The sequence below is a fragment of the Tupaia chinensis genome, unplaced genomic scaffold, assembly GCF_000334495.1.
Source record: "Tupaia chinensis unplaced genomic scaffold, TupChi_1.0 Scaffold000459_1, whole genome shotgun sequence".
Taxonomy (NCBI): domain Eukaryota; kingdom Metazoa; phylum Chordata; class Mammalia; order Scandentia; family Tupaiidae; genus Tupaia; species Tupaia belangeri.
This window is the reverse complement of record NW_006159968.1, coordinates 1397129-1409415: the sequence shown is the minus strand read 5'-3', so window position 1 is coordinate 1409415 and position 12287 is coordinate 1397129. Positions and strand designations below refer to the sequence as shown.

General features: G+C 45.4%; 1 protein-coding gene across 4 annotated transcripts in view; it reads right to left on the bottom strand.

The window, feature by feature from the left end:
- ST3GAL1 (ST3 beta-galactoside alpha-2,3-sialyltransferase 1) overlaps positions 1–12287 on the bottom strand; it is an 89408-nt gene that overhangs the window by 62668 nt on the left and 14453 nt on the right. For all 4 annotated transcript variants that reach the window (XM_006155517.3, XM_006155516.3, XM_014590541.2 and 1 more), the window contains exon 2: positions 7808–7958. The gene's annotated coding sequence lies outside the window, so the exon portion shown is untranslated. The remainder of the gene's footprint in view (positions 1–7807; positions 7959–12287) is intronic.

The window sequence follows — 12287 nt, the reverse complement described above, 5'->3', positions numbered from 1 at the left end:
CAGATGCGGAATGTAGAGGTGAACAGACTTGTTGGACCCATGCTCTTGCCCTTAAGCCCTCAACAACTTGCACATCCATGTGACATGCATCTCCCCAGGGGGAAGAGTGATGGGATTAGCCCCATTTTATCAAGAAGACAAGATCAAGCAGGTTAAGTTCACATTGCTGGTGGGTGGCAGGGTCATCTTGGAGCTTCTGATAAACCCAAGGCCCTTGTTTTCTCCTCTCCAGCTGGGCTTCTGGACCAAGCTAGATCTTTGAGGACCAAGCAGGACTGGCTGCTGCTGGCTGCACTGTTTCAGCTGATGGGTGCATAACCTTTCCAGATGATGGTAAAGAGGAGAGTCTCGATGGCAAGACCTCCAGCAGGTCACCAAGAAGGGCCTGCATGCTCCGAGGTCGGTAGGTTCCCTGGTCCATTTCATATCTGGGGCAAGCGGTGCAGGGAGGGGCTGGGTCTGAGGGCACTGGGGATCTCTAGTGTAGTATGGAGGGAGAAGGACTGGGCAGAGAGAGCAAACAGAAGGCTGGCTGTGGGCTCCATGGGAGTGGAAGCCAGGTATCTGCTCTTAGCCACTGTGTCCCCAGCAACAGACCCCAGTAGGCACTCAATAACAGCCTGCTGAATGTGTGTGGGAATGAGCGAACCCGCTCTAACTGTCCAGGAGAGGGGACCAAAGGCAGCAAGAAGACCCAACACTGCTAACACCTGGTTTACCTTCTCTGCATGTACGCAACTAGGCATTCCACCTTCACACCTAACAGTCAACGCGTTCACCGTACTGGCTAAAACCCTTCACACGGATGGAACACAGTATTTCTCTTGGGGCTATACTTCATTTAGACATTCTCCTAATCTTGGCCATTCAGAGTATTTCTTGAATATTAGAAACTATAAAAGAATGAAAGGGCCAGCCCAGGGTCTAGTAGATGGGAGAACTGGTTCCCATACGGCCAAACATGACCAATCATGTGAGATCCAGCTCTTATCCCAGCACCGGTAGCTTGAAAGACATGCTAGGCATGTATGCTTGCATGCCCAAAGTTCCAACATGATGGAGAGATGGAACAGAAGGGCCGTAGCATGACTATTCCCCACTGGAGGCTACTTTCTTCCTCCCCCTGTTCTCTCTGTCTCTCACTGTGAGCGCACATGCTCCAGTAATCTATATTAAAAAATAAAGACTGAATTAAACAGTAGGATCGTTAGGGTCACAGAGAGACAAGACAGTGAGTGAACTGGGCTCTGGAGATGGACATGTGCCTTCAGAGCCTAGCTCCTCTATTTATTAGCTATGTGGCCATGGGTATGTTACTTAACCACTCTGGACCTCCATTCTATCACCTATAAAACTGGGAGGTGAGAGCAGCTAGCTCCCAGGTGGCTGTGGTGAGGATTCAATCTGTCTGTCAGAAGTGAATGACCAGGACCAGTAGTTGGCGTAAGGGCTATGTCGCTGGACTCCCATGTAGTCGACCACTGCGGTCCAGTCCCAGATCCAGTGGCTTAAACTCATGCCAGGCACGTGTGTGTGTGTGTGTGTGTGTGTGTGTGTTCATGATCCTGAGAGGAGAATGGAGGAGAAGAAACTGTGGTGCGGCCATTCCCCCCGGTGGGGGGGTGGGCAATTTCTCACTGTCTCTCTGTCTTTCTCTGTCTTTCTGGCAAGCACACATGCCCTTTAGCAAAAAAATGAAAAAAAAAAAAGAAGTGAATGACCCAAAGTCAGCCCTCCATCACATTCTCAAACCTCCACCAGCACACATACTTTCCAACTCCAGTTGATTCCTCACCATGTTGTCTCAAAGTAGGATCACAAGGTCACCCTGTAGAACTACAGGAAACGTGCCTTTGAGAATCCCAGCAGTGCAGAGGATGAAGGTCTTTGGTCCGATCTCAGGTAAGTTGAAAGGTAAGTCTACCCTATCCAGGATTCCGGGGACATGTGGCTTGTATGTGCTGTTCTCACTTCAGACCTTTCTGCCAAATGAAAACAGGACACGCCCCTTTTGTGCCTGGCTCCCCCCTGCAGTCTCCAGAGTAAAAACTTTCTTACCTCCACTGTTGCAGAAGATAGGTCCAAGCCGAGGATCCTTAAGCTCTACTCCTTCAGCTGTACCTCCCTCATCTAGAGGCTGCATTTTATTTTAAATGCATAACTTCATAGTGTTTTTCCTTAAAGAGAAACCCCAGACTGTATAAGCTTGAGGCCCAAGAGAACCAGAACTGCATCTGCACATACCACTGTTCATTTGTCCACTTTCACTAAAGTATTAGCATCTCAAGGACATAGTTCCTGTCTTATTCCATTTTCTCTCCAAGGCTCAGCAGAGTGCCAGAGACCTGGAAGGTACTCAGTGAGTATTTTCTGAATGAATAAATGAATGAATGAGAAGGAAAGAAGAACAGGGCCTGAATGGAATGCTCTCCCCCTTCATTCACTCAATCTGCTCAGATACCTCCTTAAAATCACCTGGTGTAAGTTAAACTTTCTTCACTCGACGGTCTTTGGATAGTCAAAGATGGCTAAGCCAAGCCTCCGTCTTGCAGAAAACATACGCCGTGCTCCTCCAACTGTTGCTCTTTTCTTAAAGGTTATCAGCAGTGGAAATTCCACCAGCTCTTCACTGCTGCCCATTTCAATATCTAATGACTGTCAGGATGTCCTCTTATCTAATTGGAATGCTTTGGGTTGCAGTCTGTCTCTGGGCCAGCTGATAATATTTCTTTCTTTCTTTCTCTCTTTTTTATTCCCCCTAAGGAAATACTTTAGTTCTGAGGGAGGGACAGTGTCTATGCACGTGATTTTGCAGGGGAGAACAAGCCTGGTCCTCTGTGGTTGCCACGGCCCCCTGCAGTGGAAGGGGGACAGCCCCAGCTCTCCTCACTCTTCCTGTGTGATTTGAGTCCATAAACATCTCCTTGGAAAGACCCTCCCTGACCACCCTGCTTTTGCTATTTCCTTTCCAGGGCCCCCTGATCTCTACCCTAATATTCATATGTATATATTTTTTTCCTGTTTACTGTGGATCCCTTCCCCTGGCTATGATGTGAACTCCCTAAGTTTCTGTCCACCTGGAAAAGGCCAGGCACATAGAACGAGCTCAGAAATGTTCATCAATACGTGAACAGGCTAACATTTATCCAGTGTACATTCTGTACATATTCTGCTGGGAGCTGGGGTTACAAGTGTGCTTAAAGTGAAGGCTTCCTTAGTTAAGCAGCTATGCCAGGGACACCCCACTGCAAGAGAGGAAACCTCCTTCCCTCCCTCTGCAGGAAGACTCGCTTCTATAATCATACCCTCAGCTACATAGAAGTCCCTGCAAAAACAGGGCAGCAGACACACAACTTCCCCCAACACACACCAATGCTCACTGACAATGACTCCATGCTGATGCATGTTCCCAACCCAGCACATACATCGATGTGCACCTCCTACAGGGCTTCATCTGAGTGACGCAGGCCATACACATGGTTTCTGGGGAAAGACGGATACAGTATCCATCAACATGTCCCAGCTGGCCTGCCGCAGAGACCTCTGCTCAGTGGGGAACACACGCTTCCTCCACCTCTGCTCTAGTTTATCTGCTGTCACAGTGGTGACTCCCTATCCTCTTTTGAACAAAAGTCTCCAGGCAAATAGGTGCTTGGCATAAGCGTGCCACTTTTAGCAGCTAACTTCGGACGAGTTTGATTAACTTCTCAGGGTCACAGTTTCCTCATTCCTACTTGGTGGATGCGAGAAGTGACATTACATAAAATGGTCTAGAACAGGGTCTGATCCATGGTTTAATAAATGTGGTGGTTGAGGGTGATGTTGAGAGGAGAGTGGAGTGATGGTGTAGCATTAAGATAAATGCACTTTCAAGAATGTTCTAGGACCGTCAGTGTAAGAGCTTTCCAGCTCTGTCTGCTCAGAGAACCTAGAAGCAATGCTACCCCTGTAACAATAACTACACCTAGTGAGTGGACCTTGGGTTCTAAATACCATTCTCCACTGAAAGAAACCAAAGCTCCTTGACAGAATGCTAATTCCACAGCTGGGGCAGAGAAAGCACAAGATGGAACCAGACTGTGTTGCTGTGCCAACAAGTACAAAGGTACACAAGGCACAATGGAGAAACGTTAAAAAGATACCAGAGCTGGGGCCATCAGGTGGCGTGGCGGTTAAGGGCATTGAACTCCCACATGGCTGACTGTACTTTGAGCCCTGGACCTGGCAGCTTGCTTTCTCGCTTTCCCTCCCTCTCTCTCTTGCTCTCTCGCTCTGTCCCTCTATAGTCAAAATTTAAATAAATAAAGCTAAATAAAATAATTCTTAAAAAAAAAAAAAAGACACCAGAGTCAGCTGCCACTGGACGACTCTAGGGCAACTTAAATATCAAAATAACTACTGATAGCAAATGATTAATAAGACATATTCAATATGGTTAAAATCTGAGTCCACACTAATATAAAGAAAGGAAGAAGAAGGATGGGACTGCACAAGGGAAGGAAAGATGAATAGAGGAGGGAAAGATTTTTTCAGTGGAAAGCCAACTAACAAATGAAAAAGAAATGAAATGAGAAAAATCACCATTTGGCAACCATGATAACAATAGACTGATAAGAACAGGAATCACCCACGGATGCTAAAACGAAATGCCAGCAGGCTGAGGAACACAGGCATTTGCACAGTCTCTGAGTTTTTCCACATAATATACTTACAGTTCTAGTCCACTCGCTGTTAACAAGAGAAAAACACCAGAAACTGGACGATTTGTATAAACAGAGGTTTATTTAGCTCATGGTTTAAAAGTCCAAGTCCAGGGCCCTCATCTGGTGAGGGTTTTCCTGCAGTGGGGTCCCAAGGCCAGCAGGGCATCACATCACCGGGGCCAGAGTAGAACACCGCAGCTGTGTCTGTGTGTCACTTTCTGGTCTCCTTCCCTCTCCTTATAAACCCACGAGAACTCAGTCATGGGCCCCTACCCTAAAGACTTCCAACCCAATCTCTTTCCAAAGACCTCATCTTTGAACACCATGGAATGATAAGGTTTTTACTCTCTTAGTTCCGTCGTAGCCAAATCTCAACACATTAATTTTGGGGAGACATACAAGCCAAAACACTATTCATTACAACTATGAAATAGTAATCTGCAGTGAAGATGCCTGATAGGTCCTGCTTCACCCTGGGATTCAAGCTGACAGCACCAGTAGTGGGAGAGACTCATCTCAAATCTCCCAACACAACTGACGCTAAGAAGGACACAGCATTGCTTCTGTGCTGGTCTGTCAAAGCGTGTGATCTACATGTAATTGTGACGAAACATCAAACAAACCCAAACTAAGGGGTCATCCTGAAAAAGAATTGGCTTGACTTGTCATAGAGGTCAATGTCCCAAAACACAAGATTAAGGAAGTTTTCCAAGAAAGATACATGCCAGTTGGATTTTCTTTTGTTCTGTAGGACTTCAGTGGGGCAATCAGTGAAATCCAAGTAAGGTCAAAAGATTAGATAAGACTATGAAATAAATGTTAAGTTTCTGACTTAGTCGTATTGTGGTTATAAGACAATTTTCTAAGCACAGGGGGAAAACCAGAGAGAAAGAAAAGGGATATATGATAAAATGTTCAGATTTGAGGGGTCTGGGTAAAAGAGGTCCAGAAACTTTTGGCTATTCTTTCAACTTTTCTATAAATTTACAATTATATCATAATAAAATAATTGAAAAAAAGGAATGCACAGTTCATATGACTAGGAAAAATGAACGCATATAGTGCTTAGTACATTGTATGTACCCTATTATTTAAAGGTATAATAATTATAATTACAATAAGCCAAATAATGCATCTGGCAGATAATAAGCCACAAATGGATGGAAAATATTATCATTGTCATCAGCATCACCACCATCATCATTTTTTATGTGCTTGCTTACAAGAAAGAACTAAAAAATTAATACCATAATTAGTGTTACTTATAATTACTTAATGTCTGCATTAAACTCCATTCTTTACAGGTATGCTATAGAAACACTTGTGTGAAATGCACCCAGCTTTCCACCTGCAATGGTGAGGTGCTTGTTTGCCAACCAAGAGAAGAGATGCAATGCATTTACAGGTCTAGATCTGCAGAATCTATATCAATGGAATACTTACTTTGTTCTTGCTAGTTCCATAACCCAGGGATAAGAAAGTCCAGTTGCTAAATGTCCAGTCTGGGGTCTTTACCCAGACATTTTGGCCACATAGAATATCTTCTCTGGCTCCTCTTGGGTCCCATACATAAAAACTATGCATCTCAGTGATTGACCCCTGCTATTTCTCCCCAGCTCTGACTTATGCAACAGTAGAACCTCTTATTATACCCCAAGTCTATCTGTCCAAGATGGTGGGGCTCCCACCAGGCCCAAGGCCTCCCCACCAGTCTGTTGCAAACAACTAGCTGTGCTCGTCCTGATTCTGGGACATTGTAAGTTCCCATTGTCATTGCGTTGTTTAACAGAAACTTTCAACTTATGACCATGACTGCTCACCTTACTATCTTTTTTTTTCCATTCTTCCTCATTCTTCTAGGACTGGCAGACAACATGTCTTAAGCTCCTTTTCTTCCTCTCTGTGTTTCTCACCTCTCCTGAGTCCATCTTTCCCCTTGGGAACACTGTGGCTATTGCCTCTTCTCCTTTACAGAGACTCTATATGGTGTGAGACCATAGAAGTGCTCAAGTTTCTGTCTACAACTATCTCTTTGTACACATAAAACTAGTAAGTAACAAGGCCCAGGTAGTTTAATTTCTATATGGAGTCATATACAGAGACCACTGGATTTTCTTTTGCTGTGTAGGACTTTATTGGAACAATCAGTGAAAGACATTTTAATAGCACTTCTATTCACAGATGGTTAGATATGTGCTCAATCGATAATCACTCACGTATACACACACACTCACACTCACTCATACCAACCTCCATTCTTCCATTATGGTTGTAATCATGCCCAAGCCAAGCTGGAACCCGGCAGAGTGAAGTGACACATGGCAGAGTGACTACCATTTTCCCAAGCCAGTTTCCTGTGATGATGGAAATGTTCTCCATCTGCTCTTACAGTCCTGTACAGTAGACTCTAGCCAGCCACATATGACATGTGTAAGTGTGACTAAGAACTTCTAACTTTATTTAATTTTCATTAATTAAAATTAAAATAGCACTTATGCAGCAGCTCCCTGCAGACAGTTTGGCTCTGGACCAGGTTGGCACCCTAGGGCTTTGCAGTCACAGGGCTTCTGTCACAATGACTCACCTCTGTTGCTGTCGTGTACAGGATTACCTCCAATTGGAGACAATCCCTGTACAAACGTGTGTGGCTGTGTGCCAGTGAACCTCGCTTACAGAAATAGGCCAGGCCAGATTCATCCTATAGGCTGCAGACTGCTGATGTTTGCTCAAGGACACACCAGAGTGTCACGCCAGGCTTTCTTTGAGGTGACAGAGAGACTTGCCACCCAAAAGGATGCCCCCAAGCCACATTCTTAGTTACTACTTCTCATGAGAATTCAAAAGCTGTCCTTCAAAAGGCTGTCTTTTTAGGAAGGAAGAGAAGTGCCTGATATTCTAAGAGGTCTACACTTTCTCCTGGACATAGACTATATTCCCTTCCAGCAGCACTGCTCTTTATGGAATAACTCTGAAAGAGCAGGCAATGTTTCAGAGAGACAGAGAAATGGGAGCATCTCTCTCCTTCCCCTGCAATGTAATCCAAGAACAAACACAGAAAGGACAGCACACCTCACTCACACAGACAAGCTCAGTGAGTCACTTACCTCACTGGGCTAAGTCGCTGTCCACTGCTGGTCCTCAAACAGAACTGCACTGACCAAAAAGCTCAGGGAGATGCTCACCACAGCTCTTAGAGATGCCAATTCCTGCTTGGCATTTCCAGTCCAGGAAGGCAGAGTCCGAAGCTGGTACCAGCTGAAAGGAAGAGGAGAAAGGGCTAAGTTGGTTTTGACATTCAGTTCGCCCGCTGCTATTTTCAGATGATTCAAGACCATGAAAAGGCATTGACCTACTTGTCCACCCTCGTTCAGTTGTTTACCCACCAAGATTGTTAAATGAGCACCTATTCTGTTCTAAACACAGAGCCATTGCCAGAGACAGGAAGGTGAGTAACTCAGAACCCCTGCCATCAAGCACTCAGCCTGGAGGGAAAAATAGACAAACGTAGAAATAGTCGGGAACCAGCAGTTAGCGTAATGGCTATGTCACTGGACTCCCACGTAGTCGACTGCGGTTTGTGTCCCGGACCCGGTGGCTTAAAACTCACGCCAGGCGCGTGTGCGTGCGTGCCCAAGATCCCGAGAGGAGAATGGAGGAGAAGGGATTGCGGCATGACCATCCCCCCTGGGGGGTGATTTCTCGCTTTCTGTCTCTATGTCTCTCTCTGTCTGTCTGGCAAGTGCACGTGCCCTATAGCGAAAATCTCTCCAAAAAAAAGAAATAGTTCAGAGTCATGTGACACAAGTATGTGAATGGCATTTAGAAGAACTGTGGAATAAATGACCTGTTCAGTCTGAACAAAGGATCTGAAAAGCGGACAGTATTTTTAGCCACTGCTTGAGCAAGGCCTAAGTGAGATGCTCCTTGGCAGAAACAAAAGGTCTGGGGAAAGTGTCTCCAAGAAGGAGGAAAACAACCATGTAAGGCATGAAAGTGAAAGTGTGAGGTCAGGGCTAGGGGTAAATCAGCCAAGGCCAGACAGGAAAGGGCTTCTGAAGACTTTGTGTCACAATAATAACAACAGCGGAAACGCTCAGTCCCTCTCCCAAGCACTGAGAGATAGCACACCGGATACATTGGCATCACATCCTCTCAGGAAATCCCTGATCATTCCGCACCACACATGGGCAGCTGAGGCTTAGCGAGTCTAGGTGTAGGCTTGCCCAAGATGACAAAGGCAGTCAGTGGCAGAGAAGAGACCCCAACAGAGGATTCACCGCAACAGAACCAATCTGTCTGGTTCCAAAATCTTCATCATAACCGTTATTGTAGCAACAGCCCCAGTTTGTTCAGGCCACCTCATGCACACCTCATGCAGCGTGGCTTTGCTTCTCCCAACATGGGGTGGAGTTCATTTCTCCACCTTCTAGTCTGAGCTTGACCATGTGACTTGTTTGGCGATGGCACAATAGCAAATGTGACAGGAATAAAGATTAAAAAGAGGGGACCAGCAGTTAGCATAATGGCTGTGTCACTGGACTCCCAAGTAGTTGACAGCAGTTCGAGTCCCAGACCCAGTGGCTTAAACTCACACCGGACGTGTGTGTGTGCGTGCCCAAGATCCCAAGAGGAGAGTAGAAGAGAAGGGATTGCGGCGTGGCCATACCCCCAGGGGGTGATTTCTCGCTTTCTGTCTCTCTGTCTCTCTGTATCTTTCTGGCGAGTGCATGTGGCCTATAGCAAAAACCTCTCAAAACACACACACACTCACACAGTAAGAATCAAAAATTTTTAAAAAATTAAAAAGATTAAAAAGTGTTCATGCATAGAATTTCCCTTGTCTTGCTACTGGGAATGCTTCTGCTACCAGGTTGCAAGTCTGAGTTTACTTCCCTGGAGGGTAAAAAACAACGTGGAGAAAAATCTAGAGTATCCCAGACTCTCCGGGCTTATTGCTGAGGCTCTCACAGGCAGTCAAGCCCTAGCCATGATCACAAGACCAGAAGAAATGTCCATAAACCCACAGAATCATAACAAATAATACATGTTTGCTGTTTGAAGGCACTGCGGGTTGGAGCTATTCGTTATGCAGAGACAGCTAACCTATACAATCACCAAAGTATCTTTATACCACTGGCAATGCTGATACAACAGAATAAACTTGTACGTTGGGAAGAAAACCTGTGTTGGTTACTGTCAAGAGATGATGAGGGATAGAAGGCAGGCTGATGGGCAAAAGGACCTGTGAAAAACTTAAGAGCTATCTGGATGCAGAATGAACAGTATTTAGGGACAGATGAAACCCAGATCTGTCTGAAGGTGTCTGTATGGCTCTGGTAAATATGCATGGTATTGACTATAAACAGATTCTGTTTGGAGTCACTGACAAGGGCAGGATGTTTACATGAGAGATATACAAAGGCGGCCAGAGTCAGAGCAGTGTCTCTCAGGATAGAAGCAAGAAACTGAAATGAGAGTTAAGGCAGGGGGCTCACTGCCACAGCCTGCTGGCCACTCCTGCCATTCTCACCTCCTGCAATGCCAACACCTGCTCTCAGCAGCAACCAGAGGGATCCTCGTACACTGGAACTCTGACCTTCCTCCCTCCCACCTCCAAAGCACAGCATCTCCTTTCTCTCAGTACTTCCTACTCACCCTTCACATTTCAGAATAAAGGAACTTTCCAGAAACTTCTTTGCTGATGACCCAGACTGGCTGAGCACTGCCACCTCAGCGCTCAGGATTCCTTGCACCCCACAGAGTTTATCACTAGCTTGTGACCTCCACAAAGGCAAGGGTGTGCCTGCCCTACATACCATGGTGTCCTCAGCATCTAGCGCGATGCGCGAAACCTGAGAGAAAGTCAGTTACTTTTCCTTGAGTGAGAAGACACAAAGCAATTCAGGAATCACACTTACAAGATGCGTTTTAGCCATGACCATTTCCAAACTTTATGCCGGGTTAGGGGGCCTCACTTTGGGCTGATGTGGCTTCCTGTGCCTATCTTCATCCTTGTGTTTACTCATTTATACTTTCATTTAGCAATAATGTTTTTTCTTTTTCTTTTTAACTTACATTTAACCACTGTACATCTTTGCAGTATATAACCTGGCTTTTCCCAGCACGAATACAGTGCATATCAGCCAACACAAAGACATTACCATATGTATTATCATCAGCAAATAACTTTTCACTTTTGTGTCAATTAAACATATTGTTTGTTTGATTTTTCTCAACCCCCTCCCTTCCCCTATTACCTAGACTTTAAAAGCACCAGACATCACCTTGATCCTGTTGTCGTTGCTCTCACTGGACAAAGCTCTCAGAGATGGTGGAGGGTGGCTGCTTTACTCCTTACTAAATTTCCCCATCCTGGCCTCCACTGGCTATGCTATCAGGATGCGAGGTGCTCAGTAAAGATTGCTGAATGCTAAACAAATGAGTGAATGGGTGAACAAGAGACAAGCTTCAGAATATCAGTTGGGATGCGGCTGATTCATAACTTAACAGTTTTGGCTGATTTACAGCTGTGATAGCTTGGTATAATCTAAAAACCTGCATGCTTATTTGAGTATGTGGGGATATAGATTGTTCTGTGCTGTAAGACAGAGGAGAAACTGGAATTAAACATGGAGCCCTGTAGTCAATTCAGCCTCAGGTCTCTGACCTCCCGGTCTGGTGCCCATGGCCACCTGTGATGTTCAGTTTTAGCCTAAGAGTCTCCTTGCAGTAATGCCAAATCCTGAACCTGCTCTTTCACTGACCTCCAACTGGCTCTTTAAAAATCACATAGCAATAGTGTTGGGTTGCCAACCCCAACCAGTGAGCTGGCGGCCATGTTCCCAGCAGTGGCAGCAGGTGCTAGCTGATGCTGCTTTGGCAGGCCAAGCCACATGAGAGGCTGGGGTTCAATTCCTGGCACACCCTGAGAACGTGTCATCTGTAGTTCTGGCTACTTGTGAGGCTTATGAAGGAGGGTGTGACATATTAAGACTTTGTCTAAAACAAACAAACAAAAAAGTGCTACCATCTTTGAAGTCCCATCTTGAAAACTGTCTCTTCTCTGGGGCTTTTCCTGACTGTCCTATTTTATTATTTATTTCAAGTCCTACCAGAAAGGTGGGTGTTTCTATACCCAGGGCACAAGTGGGGAGACTTGCCAGGAAGTCACTTGCCCTGGATTCCATGCTAATAAATTGTAGGCCTGTACTCCAGAGCCCATCCTCACCCCGGCTTCACTTTCCCAGAATAAGGTATTGCCTTGGCCAAACTGTTGGGTAAACTAAATCGGCCTTCATAAGAGTGAGAAGTTGGCAGGCCAAGCAGCTCCTCTGAGACTCCATGTCCACCCAGAATCAGCTCCTTACTCAGATCTGGGAGGATTGTGAAATTCAGATGTGTTTGTTTTCTGGAAAACCACAGCCTAATTAAGGAGGCATAGCTATGTCCTTCTGAACGAACTTTTATGCATGACAAGAAAGAAGGGAGAGGGAGGAAGGAAAAAAAGAGACAAGGAAAGAAGGAATAAAGAAAGGAGGGAGGGAAAGAAGAAAACTTCTACTCTTTTTTTTTTTTTTTTTTAGC